Source organism: Pan paniscus, chromosome 16, assembly GCF_029289425.2.
Source record: "Pan paniscus chromosome 16, NHGRI_mPanPan1-v2.0_pri, whole genome shotgun sequence".
NCBI lineage: Eukaryota > Metazoa > Chordata > Mammalia > Primates > Hominidae > Pan > Pan paniscus.
In genome coordinates, this window is record NC_073265.2 from 11,679,067 (window position 1) to 11,697,965 (window position 18,899).

The window sequence follows — 18,899 nt, forward strand, 5'->3', positions numbered from 1 at the left end:
CTGCAACCTCTACCTGCCGGGTTTAGGTGCCTCACCTTTCCGAGTAGCTGGGATTACAGCCATCTGCCACCACACCGGCTAATTTTTGTATTTTCAGTAGAGACGGAGTTTCATCATGTTGGCCAGGCTGGTCACGAACTCCTGACCTCTGGTGATCCACCCGCCTCAGCCTACCAAAGTTCTGGGATTACAGGTGTGAGCCACCGTGCCCGGCCTATTTCATATTTTAAATATTAAAAAGTAGAACCTGGCCAGGTGTGGCTCACACCTGTAGTCCTAGCACTTTGGGAGGCTGAAGTGGGAGGATCGTGTGAGCCCGGAGTTCAAGACCAGCCTGGGCAACATAACAAGACCCTGTCTATTCAAAAAATAAAATTAGCCAGGTGAGGTGGCACGTGCCTGTGGTCCCAGCTACTCAAGAGGCTGAGGCAGGAGAATCGCTTGAACCCAGGAAGCGGAGGCTGCAGTGAGCCGAGATCATGCAACTGCACTCCAGCCTGGGAGACAGAGCCAGACTCCGTCCCAAAATAATAATAATAATAATAATAATAATAATAATAAGCTTGGGCGGTGGAGGGCCCCCCCGGGCATTGGCCATCTGTGGAGTGACCTGGCTTTTGGCTCCCTGGCAGCCAGCTTCTGGGTCAGGCATCTTCGTTGGTGACTGCCCCTTCAGCTCTCCTGGTGTGGCCTTGAGTGGTGTGGCACTGCTGTGACCCATCATCTTGTCTTAAAGAGGCATCCGGACTTATCTTCACACTTGCACACTGAAGAATGCAACATCGTGATTAACTTGTTAAAGGAATATCACAAAAATCACAGCATCCGAACATTTTTTGGCCATTGCAATGATCTTGTTCAGGCAATGAGAAAATAAATCCTTGAAGAATGAGTACATGGAAAAGAGGACCAAGAGCAGAGAGTATGGCAATTTGATGCAAGAAACTTTTCTGATTTTTTTTTTTTTTTTTTTTTTTGAGACGGAGTCTTGCTCTGTCACCGGAGCAAGTGCAGTGGCTCGATCTTGGCTCATTGCAACCTCCGCCTCCTGGGTTCAAGCAATTCTCCTGCTTCAGCCTCCCACATAGCTGGGACTACAGGCATGTGCCACCACACCCAGCTAATTTTTATATTTTTAGTAGAGACAGGGTTTCACCATGTTGGCTATGGCCAGGATAGTCTCGATCTCCTGACCTTGTGATCTGCCCGCCTCAGCCTCCCAAAGTGCTGAGATTGCAGGTGTGAGCAGCCATGTCCAGCTACAAAAGAGGCTTTTCAGTTCTCCAGAGGAATGTGAAAAGTAAATTGTATTTTCACTGGATGCCTTGGCTGAGAGAAGACCGAAAGACTATGGGTTGGCCCGGACACGGTGGCTCACACCTGTAATCCCAGCATTTTGGGGCGCCGAGGCGGGTGGATCACGAGGTCAGGAAATCGAGACCATCCTGGCTAACAGGGTGAAACCCCGTTTCTACTAAAAATAGAAAAAATTAGCCAGGCGTGGTGACATGCTCCTATAATCCCAGCTACTCAGGAGGCTGAGGCAGAAGAATCACTTGAACACAGAAGGCAGAGCTTGCAGTAAGCTGAGATCACGCCACTGCACTCCAGCCTGGGGAACAAGCTAGACTCCGTCTCAAAAATAAAAAAAAGTAAAAAAAGAATAAAAAAACGGGGGGATTATCCAAGATTATCTGGGCAGGCCCTAAATACAATCACATGTATTCCTATAAGATTGAGGCAGAGGCCATTTTTTTAAAGACAGAAATGGAGAAGACAATGGGACCACGGAGGCAGAGATTGGAGGGCTGCAGCCACAAGCCCAGGAATGCCAGGGCTGAAAGAGGCGAGAAATAGATTCTCTCGTGGAGTCATTAGAGGGAGCTTGGTTTTCCGGACAATTTAATTTCCGCCCTATGATGCTGATTTCAGACTTCTGAGCTCCACAACTATAAGAGAACATATTTCTGTAGATTGAAATCACTCCGTTCATGAAAATTGGTCCTAGCAGCCCCAGAAAACTAGTACCACCCCCCAAACTAGAGCATCCCTTCTAGGTTACTTGCTCTCTTTGTGCAATCTGTCAGAATTGAAATTGAGTAGCTTTCATTGTGTTAAAGAAAAAAAAGAAAGAAAGAAAAAGATAAAACCTGACAACAGAGCCGGGAAGGCCATAAGGGATGGTTCTCATGCAAGTATGCCTGGTAATAAGAACCATCATAAATAACTACAAAAACCACAAGCTTGCACAAAGGCCATTGCAACCTTACACAAAAAAACACTTCTGTGAGAATATCTGCCCAGACACTGCTTGTCCAACCTCAGCACCTTGTAGTCAACGGTAATTATCTCAAACAATGACATAGCCGTCCTCATTTTTCTTTAGAAACCATTGTCTTCCTTTACTTCCTGTATACACACACAGTTCACTGTGGCACATGTATTCCCAAGGCAATGCCCTATCCCCAAATAAGCATTATTTTATTTTAGAGACCCTCCCTCTGAAGCTTGTCATAAATGGTGTCCAGACATGGGACTTGAAGCCAGATCATTTCCAGAAGGAACTGGCAATTCTAGGAACCAGTGTGTGGGACTGACCTGAGCCCCTTGAGAGCTGTGCTCGCCTTTCCTGCCCTGCTGAATCTTCTCTCAGGCGGACCTTCTTTCTTTTTTGGACAGGCCTTTTTTTTTTTTTTTTCTTTATTGGGGATTTGGTTTGGTTAGAAGGTCACCTTCAGTAAAACACCTTAACATCCCTCCTAGGATGATAAAAGACTTTTTATCTTTTCTGGCAATTCCTTTCTGATTTAAAGACAACTGTCTTTCTGGCTTCAGTACTCTGGTTTCTGCAAAATTTACATTCTGTCTCTGAGACATGTCTTTTCTGGTGAATTTAATCCTTTTTTTTTTTTGGCATGCCTAATTTAATATTTTGTTTGATCTGCACACCTGGGTTAAAATGTTTGTGCACACTCTGATGTGGGTTTCCTTTTATTAGTGACGCATGTCTGCAAGTGATTGCTTCTTTCCCCTGCTTGTTTCTGTAAATCTTCTGAGAACAAAACTAAACATTCTGAACGGTTGGTGCAGAATGACTAACAGAAAATCACTAAGGAAGTTACAACCATCTAAAACACCAATCCAAACTCGTGGCCTTCCTTGACAAGATTTATAGGATTTTCTTTGCTCTCAAGAGATTAATAAAAAATGGAATGGGATTCTTTAATAGTAAGGCATGCCAAGCTTTCTGGAACTCCAGCCAGATCCATGGCTTTTCCTCATGCATATTGTTGGATCAGTGGTCATCATGGGGATCATTTGAAATCTCCAAGCTTGTTTTTGCCTAATACCAAATTAAGAGACTGCAATCATACACTTAACATCTAGAGCCTTCAACGTTCTCTAATTTTTTCTTACCTACTTTGAATCTACTGACTTTACTGCAGGTGTTGAAATAAAATTCACTGCTTATGGCATGCCAGCCAAGATTTTTTTTAAAAAGTCCTGAAGGGCTATCAAATTGACGGTTTTACAAATTATCATAGCTCCATGACAACCAACAACTTGGACACCTTCTGGAAATGTAAATTTACATTTGCCTAACAATTGCTTAGGGTGATGGAACAGATAATTGAAGAATTGATTTCTAAAAGAAAAACATCTAAATAAATGTTTATAAAAGTTAGGCACTTAAATCAAAAAGGTCAAAATCTTTATCTCAGAGCAATAATATATTTATATATCCAACAAAAAAATTGCTTTGTATGCCATGAAGGGGCCAGAAAACACCTGGAAAAAATAACCTGCAAAAATGCTTCCCTGCCCCCACTGACTAGTTAAGTAAAATAGACCAGCAAAGAATGACAGATTTTTTTGCTAAGATTTCAAGGCTGCATGGAGATTTTGTTTTTCTTACATGATTACGCTATTCCTAGCTAAAATGTAAACAATGGATATTTAAGATATTTAACCCAAAACTCACTTGCAATGAAAAACAGGACATGGGGAGAAAGGGTAAATGAGATTCAAAAATAAGTTGTATCTAAAATGTTTGTCCACAGACTTTGTAAGACTATCTGTAGGGGCAATGGAATTTAGTCACGTAAACAGGTCCTATTTTGTCAGATATATAATTTGGAACCAAATGTCTATTATAAGTTAGTATGTGTATTAATATCTTACGACTAAAATTCTAGAATGAAAGCTATAAAATCTTTTGTTGTGTGTGTATATGGCTTAGGTATGTTTATACATATGTACATGTTTTATGGTATATGTTGTGCCTACATGGACAATCTGGGGTAGAGGGCCAGAAATCCCTTACAAAATTCTATTCAGATTGGTTTAGACAGATGTCTGCTCATATAAAATATGTAGTGATAAGCCTAAATCCCTTTTAGTTCACATGGCTTAAGTAAATCTGTAATAAATAAGTTGGTTTTACATTTGGTGATGAAATAAAAATACAAATAAAAATACAAAAATACAAAGTGATTGGCATCCATTTTTTTCTAGGGTTTACAGGACAGACAGGATTATATTTGTCTCTGCTAGATGTTTCAAGGTGTCAGGATTTGACACAAAGTTTATAAAACTATAAAGTCTGCCTAGAAATGGAATGATCTTTGTCTGTGTAAATCTTTGATATGTGAGAGTAATTTAATACTGCTTGTTTAATGAAAACAGCTACATCTTTTGAGTTATCAGCAAAATGTCCGTGCAAATAACTTGAAGTTTCTTATTTAGGAAAACACTTCACATTCACAGGCTATAAGAATGGTTAACAGAGAAAAAACTTCAAATGATGACTTGCTTTATCTAATACCTTAGTTTTCATAGGTATCTAGGTATAATCGTCAAAGAAATAAATCAGATAAATATAAAAAAGATAAAGTATATGAATATGCTTCTTGTTTAATTTAAAATCTTAAAATTTTGTTGTGTTAAATTAAGTGATACCTACTAAATGTCTGGTTCATTATCGAATAAGATCCAAAACTGAAATATAAATTGCTAAACATAAATATAATTTTCTTACTGCATTCCTATATTTTATAGAAAGTCTAAATATATTCAGGTCTATAACGACATAACAAGTTATGTTCTTTGGAATCATGTTTCTAAAATTATATAATAATTTGTATCTACAAAACACTGATTTGTAAGAGTTAAAAATTGCTTGCTTAGTAGGTTTTCACTAAAAATTAATGTTACTAGAAAGTAAAATTACAATTAATATACATAATTCTGTATATAAAGTGTATCAAAAATGAAATATGGTTTTAATGAAAACTTATAAGAAAAGCTTAAAAGTCTGCTTCATTGAGAAAGAGAATAATTTTGTCTGACTTGGAGTTTATTTAAAGGTTGTTTCTAAATAAAAATTTAGAAAAATATAAAAACATGGTAAAAAGGAACAAGTAAGTAGTAGAGAGAAATGTGAAGAAAGTTATGGGTATGAAAATGTATTTTTGGTAGGAATAGTTGAAAAGAAAATAGGATAAATTTTTATGAGAAAGAATATTATGCGGTAAATGTTTGTCCTGAAGTAAAATGACTGGGTATGTTATTAATGTTTCAAAAATTATATAAATTAATAAGAATGTAATATGTCTCCATTCATATTTTTTCTTGTGTTAACTCTTGTTTATAGCTGTATTTGTGGCTACATTATCAATGTGAGTATTCTAAAGATTATGTGAAATTTACAAAAGTCTGATAGTCCTGATGTGATGTTATCAGTCATGATTTGGGTTGTTATTTTAAATAACTGAATTTCCTTGTCACTTATAAACTTTTATGTATTTTTATCCACAGTTGTTCTAAGTTTTTGTCACCCACAGTTTTTGTTTTGAATTCTCTAGAGGCATCTGCAATCAGATTCATGGAAAATACTCTAAAAGCACTCTTAAATGGAGGTTTCTAATAACTTTAAGATAAATGAACTAAATAAAAAATTTTAAACTGTAATGAAGAAACTGATGAATTCATGAAACTGCTAATCAAGGTCAAACTGAACAAAATTTAATCACATGAGATAAAGTAACTGATGAAAATAATGCTTTTATGACTTATTTGAAACATTATTGATTCTTATTTAGTTTTCCAGATTTATGGAAATTTTCTCTCTTAAGCTTTTGGTAGTGTATAGCAATGTGGCACAACATACTTTTTATGAACAAAGGTGGGAGTATTTGTTTTTTCTCCCTACTTGATCCCTCCAAATGCAGAAACTATTTATGAGTATTCTTATTTTTTATGGCCATATGATTATTTGCATAAGTTCAATAAAAATTTGCTATCTCTGGCTGGGCGCAGTGGCTCACACCTGTAATCCCAGCACTTTGGGAGGCTGAGGTGGGCAGATCACAAGGTCAGGAGATGGAGACCATCCTGGCTAACACAGTGAAACCCCGTCTCTACTAAAAATACAAAAAATTAGCTGGGCGTGTTCGCGGGCACCTGTAGTCCCAGCTACTCGGGAGGCTGAGGCAGGAGAATGGTGTGAACCCGGGAGGCGGAGCTTGCAGTGAGCCAAGATCACACCACTGCACTCCAGCCTGGGCAAAAGAGCAAGACTCCATCTCAAAAAAAAAAAAAAAATTTGCAATCTCCTTATAGAAGGATACAATTGAAAACATTGGTTCCATTACCAAGGCTTTAAACAGAATATAATATATGAGAACATGCACAGAATGTCTGCCTTCAAAGCTTCCCAGCCTTACAGTGAGTAAAAATTATCACTTCCTGGCAAGCCTAGGAACTTTAAGACTGCACATAAAATCTGCCTTGGCGAAGCTTCCTAGGCTCAAGGGGTTTTTAAATCTGAGATTCTTATGTGATCAATGTAGAGAGAAAAAGCTGTTTATAAAAAAATCTTTAACACATGTGTTGTTAGATTGTAGCTCTGTGACTATATTCAAGTTCTTGTTATCTACCTATAGACTAGATTAGATACTGAATTCTTTTAGATTCCTCCAATCTAACTTTCTTCCACAGAATTACTAAAAATGGGAACAGCTCTGTTCTTGATGCCCTGTAAGTTGAAACTAGATTAATTTTAAAAAGCGAATTTCATACCTGGTATATGGGCCACACAAGATTTCACCAAACTGCTTGATGCCATAACCAGAGATATTCAAACTGCAAACTAGGATGAGAAATTGATGTTTACACACTGTAATGGCTTTTCCCAAGATGCTGATACAAAACTCCAAATCACAATGAGACTTCTACTCCTCTTAATGCCTTCTTTTTCACATGACAGGATAATAATCATGTGATTTATTCAATTAGTTTACTTTAAAACTAGATTAATGACTCAAAACTACTATGCAAACTGAGATTGTAATATTACTATTAATTTTGCTTTGTATTTTACCTTTTAAAACTTTGTATCTGTTACTTGTTAAATTTCTGCAGGACTACTCCTAACAGAATAATGCTGGCCCAGCAATTTTAGATAATAGCCAAAGACTACAAAACAAACAAAATTGAATTTAATAATGGACTCCAGAAAGCCTGAGTGTCACTCACTACAAACTTCCCTTGTTGCTCAAATACAGCTAAAAGAGTTTTAACACTGACCCCTAGTAACCATTTACTGCCTCCAATGTGAGATCAGACCAACAACCCAGGACAGACCCAACCCAGCACTGAGAGACAACTGAAACCTAACTGCAGGATGACTGAGTGGTGACACTTTTAGGGAAAGATCTTGGTCAAAAGAGAAAAATGTCAAACTTTTCAGAATTAAAATAGAGTCATTTATTTTAGAAATAAAAATAGAGCATGCCAAATGCAGCTGGGGAAGGCAATGAAGGGAGAATTCTCATGCACATATGCCTGATAACAAGAACTATCAGGAAAGACGGCAAAAACCACAATCTTGCCATTGCAACCTTGTAAAAAAGCACTTCTGCAAGGACATATGTCCAGCAAATGCCTGTCCAACCTTGGACTGGCACCACCCTTGTTATTGATCCTTGTAATCAAGGATAACTATGTCAAAACAATTGTGTAATCCTCTACATTTTTTCTTTAGATACTTTTGTTTTCCTTTACCTCCCCGAATGCATGCATAGTTGACTATGGCACATGTATTCCTACCGAAATACCCTATCCCCAACCCAGTGTTCTTTTAGAGAGTCTCTCCCTGTTCATTATTTAGGTTGCACCTTGCACCTGTTGATTGATAACATTTATTTTCCAGGATGCACTTATTGTTGTAATTAAGTATTACTTGTGCAGTCATTTGCTTAATGCTTGTAACTTCCTTCTTGACTGTACATTTGTTGAGGTCAAGTAGTATGTCTGTTTTAATCATCCTCTAGTTCCAGGGCTTGGCAAATTCCTTGGACCATATGAGCTCAATGCATAGTTGTTATGTGAGTGAATATATGACTGATACTAAAGTAACCTAAAAAATAATTTATAGCAATGATTTATCTCTCAGAGTTGGCCCTTACAAATGCTATATGAATCATTCCAAAACAGTACCGACTCTACTAACAAATCCCATGAATGCGTAATTTCATTTTAATGCTGATTTGGCCCAACTTTAAACAGCATCTGGATGATACTTTGTAATGGAGTCCCATCCAAGTTCCCATTAAAAAAGAAAGAAAAAAAATCAGTAAAACAAAGCAAACAATGTAAACTTAAAACAACACTAATTGGCCGGGCGCAGTGGCTCACGCCTGTCATCCCAGCACTTTGGGAGGCCGAGGCGGGGGGTGGGGGGATCACGAGGTCTGGAGATCGAGACCATCCTGGCTAACATGGTGAAACCCCGTCTCTACTAAAAAATACAAAAAATTAGCCAGGCGTGGTGGCGGGCACCTGTAGTCCCAGCTACTCGGGAGGCTGAGGCAGGAGAATGGCGTGAACCCAGGAGGTGGAGCTTGCAGTGAGCCGAGATCGCACCACTGCTCCTGCTCCAGAGATCTATGGAACTTTGAACTTGAGAGAGATGATTGAGGGTATCTGGTGAAAGAAATTTCTAAGTGGGAAAGTGTTCAAGAGGAAGTAGAGCATAAAAGTTTGGTAAATTTGCAGCCTGACAGAGTGAGACTCCATCTCAAAAAAAACAAAAAACCCAAAACAACAACAACAACAACAAATACTAATTACTAAAACTGACACCCAATATGCTCACTAATCTAGAAGGAATTTTTACTAACTATAAGAACAATTAAGTTAAACTGGCCCATCCATATTTTATTTTATGAAATGGAAGAATTTCCTCAATATAAAACTCATGTAAGGCCGGGCGCGGTGGCTCATGCCTGTAATCCCAGCATTTAGGGAAGCCGAGGCGGGCGGATCACGAGGTCAGGAGATCGAGACCATTGTGGCTAACATGGTGAAACCCCATCTCTACTAAAAATACAAAACAAAATTAGGCGGGCGTGGTCGCGGGTGCCTGTAGTCCCAGCTACTTGTGAGGCTGAGGCAGGAGAATGGTGTGAACCCGGGAGGCGGAGCTTGCAGTGAGCCGAGATCGGGCCACTGCACTCCAGCCTGGGCGAAAGGGCGAGACTCCGTCTCAAAAAAAAAAAAAAAACTCACGTAAGATGGTAGTTGCCTCTCCCCAACCTGTGCCTGAGTCAGGCTCTTGGAGTGTCCCAGAAAATGGGGACTTACTCCTTTATGGCTCCATTCTTACTTTTTGAGGGGCCAGGTACTAGCCATTCTCACATATCTTACATACTAAGCTCCTTAGAAGATAGAGGATACAATAAGAACAAACCAATGACGTACAGGTGCCTGTCAGGCCTGGGCACACAGTTCACTCAAGAAAAGTCCTGGGAGGGGAGGCAGCAGAATTGCCAGTCTAGCAATTTGTAACTCCAGTGGCCCAGGTCTCAGTCACATGACCTCGCTGGCATTCTTCTCTCCCTTCTTGCTTCCCTCCAAGCATGAACTCAGCCTCTTTTCTTTCCTTCCCTCCCTATGTTACATTGTTATTTCGTACAATGGGATTTTAATAAGTTTGGGGAGCCAGTAGAGAGGGATTATAAAGCAAAACAGGAAACTACTGACAAGCAACTTGCATCATACCAACTGGCCATTGAAGATTCAAGTAAAATACAGTCTTCCTTTATAATCTTTACCCAGAAAGCAGTAACATCAATAATCTATAAACCAGCACTCATTCTTGCCACCACCAGCACCCTGCATTATCCGTGCATGCTAGGTATTGTGTATGTCTTGTACAACAAGCCAGACAAGATACTAGAGGTCTCCACTTCAGCTTAGCTGAGCTATTCCAATAAATGCTTCCTCACTACTGAGAGGAGCTGTGCCTATCAACCTTATCTCCCCCGCAGATCAGAGAAAGGGCCTTAGCCAATTTCTCAAAGGTAGAATCATTTAAAAAATGATCATTTCCTGTTAGATATTAATGATATGGCTTGGCTGTGTCCCTACCTAAATTTCATCTTGAATTGTAGCTCCCATGATCTCCATGTGTCCTGGGAGGGCCCCAGTAGGAGGTAATTGAATCATCAGAGTGGGTTTTTCTATGTGCTGTTCTTGTGATAGTGAGTAAGTCTCACATGATCTGATGGTTTTATAAAGGGCAGAAAGGGCAGATCCCCTGCACACACTCTTGCCTGCCACCATATGAGACATGCCTTTGCTCCTCCTTCGCCTTTGGCCATGATTGTGAGGCCTCCCCAGCTACCTGCAACTGTGCGTCCATAAAACCTCTTTTTCTTTGTAAATTACCTAGTCTCAGATATTTCTTCATAGCAGTATAAAAATACACTAAGACAGTAATTGGTACTGGTAGAGTAGGGTACTGCTATTAAGATATCCAAAAATGTGGAAGCGACATTGGAACTGGGTAGCAAGCAGAGGTTGGAACAGTTTGGAGGGCTCAGAAGAAGACAGAAAAATGTGGGAAAGTTTGGAACTTCCTAGAGACTTGGAGGGCTTAGAAGACAGGAAAATGTGGGAAACTTTTGAACTTCCTAGACATGTTCAATGGCTTTGACCAAAATGCAGACAGTGATATAAACACTAATGTCTGGGCTGGAGACGGAGATGAGGAGCTTGTTGGGAACTAGGCAACAGTGACTCTTGTTATGCTTTAGCAAAAAGACTGGTGGCATTTTGCTCCTGCCCCAGAGATCTATGGAACTTTGAACTTGAGAGAGATGATTTAGGGTATCTGGTGAAAGAAATTTCTAAGTGGGAAAGTGTTCAAGAGGAAGTAGAGCATAAAAGTTTGGAAAATTTGCACCTGATAATGCAATAGAAAAGAAAAACCCTTGGCCGGGCGCAGTGGCTCAGGCCTGTAATCCTAGCACTTTGGGAGGCTGAGGTTGGCGGATTGCCTGAGCTCAGGAGTTCGAGACCAGCCGGAGCAACATGGTGAAACCTCGTCTCTACTAAAATACAAACAATTACCCAGGCGTGGTGGCGTGCACCTGTAGTCCCAGCTACTCAAGAGGCTGAAGCAAGAGAATTGCTTGAACCCAGGAGGTTGAAGGTGCAGTGAGCCGAGATTGTACCACTGCATTCCAGCCTGGGCAACAGAGTGAGACTCCGTATCCAAAAAAAAAAAAAAAAAAAAAAACCGAAAAGAAAAGGAAAACCGACTTTCATTAAAGCCTCCTGCAGAAATTTGCATAAGTAACAAGGAGCCAAATGTTAATCACCAGGACAATGGGGAAAATGTCTCCAGGACATGAAAGACCTTCACACCTTCAGGGCAGCTCTTTCCATCACAGGCTCAAAAGCCTAGTATGGAAAAATGATTTCCTGGAGCAGGTCCAGGTCCCCCTGCTGTGTGCAGCCTAGAGACTTGGTGCCCTGCATTCCAGCCACTCCAGCCATGGCTTGGATGGGAGACACCAGGCTACAGCTCAGGCCAGGTTGCAGCCCCAAGCCTTGGCAGCTTCCACAAGATGTTGAGCCTGCAGGTGCACAGAAGTCAAGAATTGAGGTTTGGGACCCTCCACCTAGATTTCAGAGAATGTATGGAAACACCTGGATATCCACGCAGAAGTTTGCTTTGGCAGGGCGGGGGGCAGGGGCGGGCGCAGAGGCTCATGAAGAACCTCTTTTAGGGTAGTAGAGGAGTGAAATGTGGGCTCTGTCCCCCATACAGAGTCCCTACTGGGGCACTGCCTAGTAGAGCTGTGAAAAGAGGGCCACCATCCTTCAGAACCCAGAATGGTAGATCCACCCACAGTTTACACTGTGTACCTGGAAAAGCCATAGACAATGCCAGCTACTGAAAGCAGCCAGGGAGGCTGTACCCTGCAAAGTCACAGAGGCAGAGCTGCCTAAGGCCGTGGGAGACCACCATTTGTGTCAGTGTGACCTGCATGTGAGACATGGAGTCAAAGGAGATCATTTTGGAACTTTAACGTTTAATGACTGCCCTATTGGATTTCAGACTTGCATGGAGCCTGTAGCCCCTTTGTTTTGACCAATGTCTCCCATTTGGAACAGGTGTAAATACACTGGGAGTACCCAATGCCTGTACCCCCATTGTATGTAGGAAGTAACTAACTTGATTTTAGTTTTACAGGCTCATAGGTGGAAGTGAGTTTTCTCAGATGAGACTTTGGACTGTGGACTTTTCAGTTAATGCTGAAACGAGTTAAAACTTTGGGGGACTGTTGGGAAGGCATGATTGATTTTGAAATGTGAGAACATGAGATTCAGGAGGTGCCAGGGTGAGAATGATGTGGTTTGGCTATGTCCCTACCCAAATCTCATCTTGAATTCTAGCTCCCATAATCCCCATATGTCATGGAAGGGACCCAGTGGGAGGTAATTGAATCATGGGGATGGGTTTTTCCCTGTGCTGTTCTTGTGAAACCGAATAAGTCTCACAAGATCTGATGGTTTTATAAAGGGGAGTTCCCCTGCACATGCTCTCTCTCTTGCCTGCCACCATGTAAGACAGGTCTCTGCTCCTCCTTTGCCTTCTGCCATGATTGTGAGGCTTCCCCAGCCACGTGGAACTGTGAGTCCATTAAACCTTTTTTTCTTTATAAATTACCCAGTCTCAGGTATTTCTTCATAGCAGTATGAAAGTGGACTAACACAATATCAAACCCTGGTTTGGGGTAATAATCACTACCTTCTAGGTAACCACAATGGAAAAAATATAACAGGAAAAAAATCCTAAAAATCATCCTGCATACAAGAAAAATGAAACTGTATGCTGAATTCTCAGGGGGAGAAAACATATTTAAAAATATATGACTTTCAAACCACAAGAAACTATAGAACATTGCTTTAAACTATTTGTCTATGAACAGTATGTAGAAACACATGGAATTTAGGAAATAGGAGATGAAGGCTACAATAACAAAAGAGGCTCATATCACAAAATGGGAGATAGCTGAGATGAAGCTTCTATGAAAACTAAAGTGCAAGGGAAGATTTTCCATCCACAGGGAAACACATGGAGAAGGAAACTGACACACTGAAAAGTTCAAGCAGTGATTGAATCAGAGCTCCGGAGGGCAAAGAAAGAGATGAACTAGTGACAGAGAAGAAGGCGGATGGGTATGCCAGAGACCACAGGTTCCACCTCGAGAATAGTTTGTGTACTGGGGAAAGACACAAGGGCAACGAGATCTGAAACAATAATCAAAGCTATCACTGAAGTACGAATAATAAAAGCACCAACCAGCTTCTAGTCAAGGAGGGGCAAGAAACAAGGAAGAGTACTCCATGTTTAAATAACAACTAGCCAAACTCCTGAATTTTACAAATAAAGAAAAAAACTTCCTTAAAAATAAAAAGTCAGGCTTAGATAAGACTTTTTTTCTTCTCTGTTAACATTATTAGAAGACATAAAGATTTTAAGAGAATAAAAATATGATCAAGAGGATCATAAATATGAGGTTGTTTTTACCTGAATACAAAGCAATGGCATCTGTATATCCAGCACTGATTTGTCCTTCCAATAAAAATTTACTCAAAGACATATGGGTACATATTAGAAAAGTAATCAAAATTAATCTTTCAAGGATTAGGAAGTTGTGATTCCAAAATCCTGCAAGGGGACAATTGATTCAGTTAATGGAAAGATTTATTTTTCAAATTTTATGATTATTTACCAAAATAATATTTTTAAAGTATAATTATAAAATAAAAATAAAATATTTAACAATACTATAATTATAATCGTGTTCCAAGTTATAAAACAAGATGGTAAGAATTGTAAGATAGTAAGAATTTTAATACTATCTCAAAATAAAGGATACAGAAGGTTTCAGGGCAAGAGAAAGGAAAAACCTTCTATATCCTTTATTTTGAGATAGTATTAAAGCTTTCTGTAGGCTCACTCAAAATGTCCAGATTCTGACCACATTTGAATATGAGCACTTCCAACTTGACGATTCCTAGTCTAAGCCACACTTATTTCCTCTTATGTTTATTGCAAAAGCTCCTTAATTGGTCTCCCAGCTTCTGCCATTGATTCCTTTCAGCTATTTTTTACACAAGTGCCACAGAAATCTCAGAAATGCAATTCAGATGATATCACTTCTTTGCTTATATCTTTCAATGTTGTTCCCCTCTATGTGTTCATGCATTCTCCCCTTTGACTCTCACTTATAAGTGGGAACATGCAGTATTTGGTTTTCTGTTCCTGCATTCGTTTGCTAAGGATAATGGCTTCCAGATCCATCCATGTTCCTACAAAGGGCATGATCTCATCTTTTATGGTGGCATAATATGCCATGGTGTATATATACTACATTTTCTTTATCCAGTCTACCATTGATGGGCATTTATGTTGATTCCATGCCTTTGCTACTGTGAATGGTGCTGCAATAAACATATGCATGCGTCTTTATGACAGAACAATTTATATTCCTTTGGGTATATACCCAGTAAGAGGATTGCTGGGTCGAATGGTAGTTCTTTTAGGTCTTTGAGGAGTCACCACACTGTCTTCCACAATGGCTGAACTAATTTACACTCCCACCAACAGTGTAGAAATGTTGCTTTTTCTCTACAATATTGCCAGCATCTGTTATTTTTTGACTTTTTAATAATAATCATTCTGAATGGTGTGAGATAGTATCTTATTGTACTTCTGATTTCTTTTTCTTCTGATCATGCATTTCTTTAATGATCAGTGATGCTGAGCTTTTTTTCCATGTTTGTTGGCTGCATGTATGTCTTATTTTGAAAAGGAGGGTGAAAGCTGGGAGGAGGGAGAGGATCAGGAAAAACAACTAGTGGGTATCAGGTTTACCATGTGGGTAATGGAATAATCCGTACAACAAACCCCCATGACACAAGTTTACCTACATAACAAACCTGCACGTGTACCACTGACCTTAAAAGTTAAATTTAAAAAATAAAAAATAAAAAAATCTTTCAATGGTCCCATGTCAGTTTGAGGAACAGCCAAAGTCCTTAAAACGACTTACAAGGCCCTTGTTCCATCATCCATCTTCTCATGTTTATTTCTCTGCCACCATCTACTAATACTCTTCCCCCTCCTCATTCTACTCCAGCTATAATGGCTTCCTCGATGCTGTTCTAAGAATAAGTCCACATGATTCTGACTCAGGGCTTTTGCCCAAGCTGTGGTCTCTCTTTGGAATGCTCTTTTTTCAGCAGAGCATGATTCCTCCTCATTTCCTTCAAGTCTCTCCCCAAATGCCTTCTACCTGGTGTGTAATTGTCATGTGTGGCAGTTTTAAACATAGTCCAAAAACAGGTTGATATTCTTCTCATCAAAAAATAGGTCTATGTCTCCCTTCCCTAAATCTGGACATGCTTGTGACTGCTACAATCAATAGAGTATGACAAGTAATTCTACCTGATCTTTAAGGTGAGATAAAAAGAGACCAGGCATTTTCCACCTGGTTCCCTTGGAGTGTTTGATCTGCGGAAAGCCAGCAGCCATATAAGAAGTTTACCCTGTGCAGGCCGGGCGCGGTGGCTCAGGCCTGTAATCCCAGCACTTTGGGAGGCCGAGGCGGGTGGATCACGAGGTCAGGAGATCGAGACCATCCTGGCTAACACGGTGAAATCCCGTCTGTACTAAAAATACAAAAAATTAGCTGGCCCTGGTGGTGGGCGCCTGTAGTCCCAGCTACTCGGGAGGCTGAGGCAGGAGAATGGCGTGAACCCGGGAGGCAGAGTTTGCAGTGAGCCGAGATCGGGCCACACCACTCCAGCCTGGGGGGCAGTGAGACTCCGTCTCAAAAATAAAAAAAAAAAAAGAAATTTACCCTGTGCAGGCACTATAACTAAGAGTCCCTCCCATCTGAGCCTTGCCTTCCAGACAACCCCACCAATTTATAAGACAGAAAAAAAGCACCTTGCACCTTCCAGACTGACTTGTTTGCCAGCCGACTAGCACTGAGTCACCCTAGTTAATGATGTGAGAGAGGAAGAATCACTCAGATGAATCCTGCTGGAATTTCTCACCTATAGGATCCATGAGATATAATGAAGTGGTCGTTGTTTTACCTTATTAAATTTAGGGTAGTTTCTTTTTTCTTTTTCTTTTTTTCTTTTTTTTTTTTTTTTTTGAGATGGAGTCTCCCTCTGTCGCCCAGGATGGAGCGCAGTGGCGCAATCTCGGCTCACTGCAAGCTCCCCCTCCCGGGTTCAGGCCATTCTCCTGCCTCAGCCTCCCGAGTAGCTGGGACTACAGGCGCCCGCTACCACGCCAGGCTAACTTTTGTATTTTTAGTAGAGACGGGGTTTCACCGTGTTAGGCAGGATGGTCTTGATCTCCTGAACTCATGATCCGCCCGCCTCGGCCTCCCAAAGTGCTGGAATTACAGGCGTGAGCCACCGCGCCCAGGCCATTTGGGGTAGTTTCTTAAGCAGCAATAGTAACTGTAACACTGACTCACTTCTACTGCCACCAATCACTATCCACCTTTCCTGATTTACTTCTTCCTATGTACCATCTTTTAAAAAACAAATAATTAGGCCGGGCGAGGTGGCTCACGCCTTTAATTCCAGCACTTTGGGAGGCTGAGGTGGGCGGATCAGGAGGTCAGGAAATCGAGACCATCCTGGCTAACACGGTGAAACCCCGTCTCTACTAAAAATACAAAAAATTAGCTGGGCGAGGTGGCGGGCGCCTGCAGTCCCAGCTGCGCGGGAGGCTGAGGCAGGAGAATGGCGTGAACCCGGGAGGCGGAGCTTGCAGTGAGCCGAGATCGAGCCACTGCACTCCAGCCTGGGCGACAGGGAGACTCCGTCTCAAAAAAAAAAAAACAAATAATTAGGCCGGGCGAGGTGGCTCACGCCTGTAATCCCAGCACTTTGGGAGGCTGAGGCAGGCGGATCACGAGGTCAGGAAATCGAGACCATCCTGTCTAACACGGTGAAACCCCGTCTCTACTAAAAATACAAAAAATTAGCCGGGCGTGGTGGCGGGCGCCTGCAGTCCCAGCTCCTCGGAGGCTGAGGCAGGAGAATGGCGTGAACCCGGGAGGCGGAGCTTGCAGTGAGCCCAGATCGCGCCACTGCACTCCAGCCTGGGGGACAGAGCGAGACTCCGTCTCAAAAAAAAAAAAAAATAATATATATATACAATAATATGTGAAACAGTATCTTTTCAAGTTTCCATTGAAAATTTACAAATAGATTATATAAAACCTCAATATATTTTTTAAAATAAAAACCACACAGGTCACATTACCTACTCAAAATTTAATTACATTAGAAATTAAGACAAAGTTAAAACAGGACAACCAGCACCCCTAGTATCACCCTCCTCAGAGTATTTAAAAATAGATTCTTTTAAATTATCTCTTTTTTTACAAGAATAAAATCTAATCAATTATTAGAAAGATAATCTCAAACTGAACTCAAAAGAAGAAGCAAAGCATCTTCAAAGTCAGTAAGGGTGCTATAAATGCTTCTTGGACTCTGAAACTCTCTGACTTCCCATTCTTTACTCTCAGTTGTAGAAAACTCCCTGATTGTTAAGTTTTGGTGTGATTAGGTTAGGTTTACCCAGATACTCTCCCTGTCTTAAGACTGATGGATTATTAGCCTTAGTGACATCTGCAAGACTCCTTTGCCGTGTGAGATATCAACAGGGTAACATGAGGAAATGAAGGTCATAGGGGCTATCTTAGACTCCTTCCTGCTACAACCTCTATTCACTTATTTTGAATTCTCAGAGTTTAATGAGCTCCTACTATGTTCTAGGTTCTTGCAATAGGAGTACAGCAGCGAACAAGACAAACATGGTTCTGGTCGTTGGAGTAGAAAGTAAATGCTGAAAATTTAATAAATGGGTGGGTAGATAGATGTATAAAGGTCTAAATGCACATTCAGAAAATAGGAGAAGACTGAGACTCAATATTATTGAATATGTTTTAAAGGCCCATGTATCGTCTTGAATGAAAATGTTGCTCAATTTCTGATGAGGAGACTAATTCATCAATATCTGTTATCACTGACTGATGACCTCACATAATAAAAGATCTTGACTTGAGCGTATGTTAACAATCAACGTAATGGGTAATGTATCAAGAGAGTATATGGAAGGTAACAAAAAGATATAAATTAAAATCTTAAAGGATTTTGTGCTAAAATATGTTAAAATATTTTATGTTAAAAATGTATATATTTATTTCAATTTTTAGATGCTTCATCTGTTACAGGCCATCATCATTTAAATTTAAAAAATGAGAAACCTTTTGTTTAGAGAACAAAATATAAAGTGTTAATAAATGGATTTTTCTGTTTATTATTTCTGTGGATTTTTGTCCACCACAACCTATTTAAAAAAGTTACTATAGGCCAGGTGCAGTGACTCACGCCTGTAATCCCAGCACTTTGGGAGGCCGAGGTGGGCAGATCACCTGAGGTCAGGAGTTCCAGACCAGCCTGGCCACCGTGGCGAAACCCTGTCTCTACTAAAAACACAAAAATTA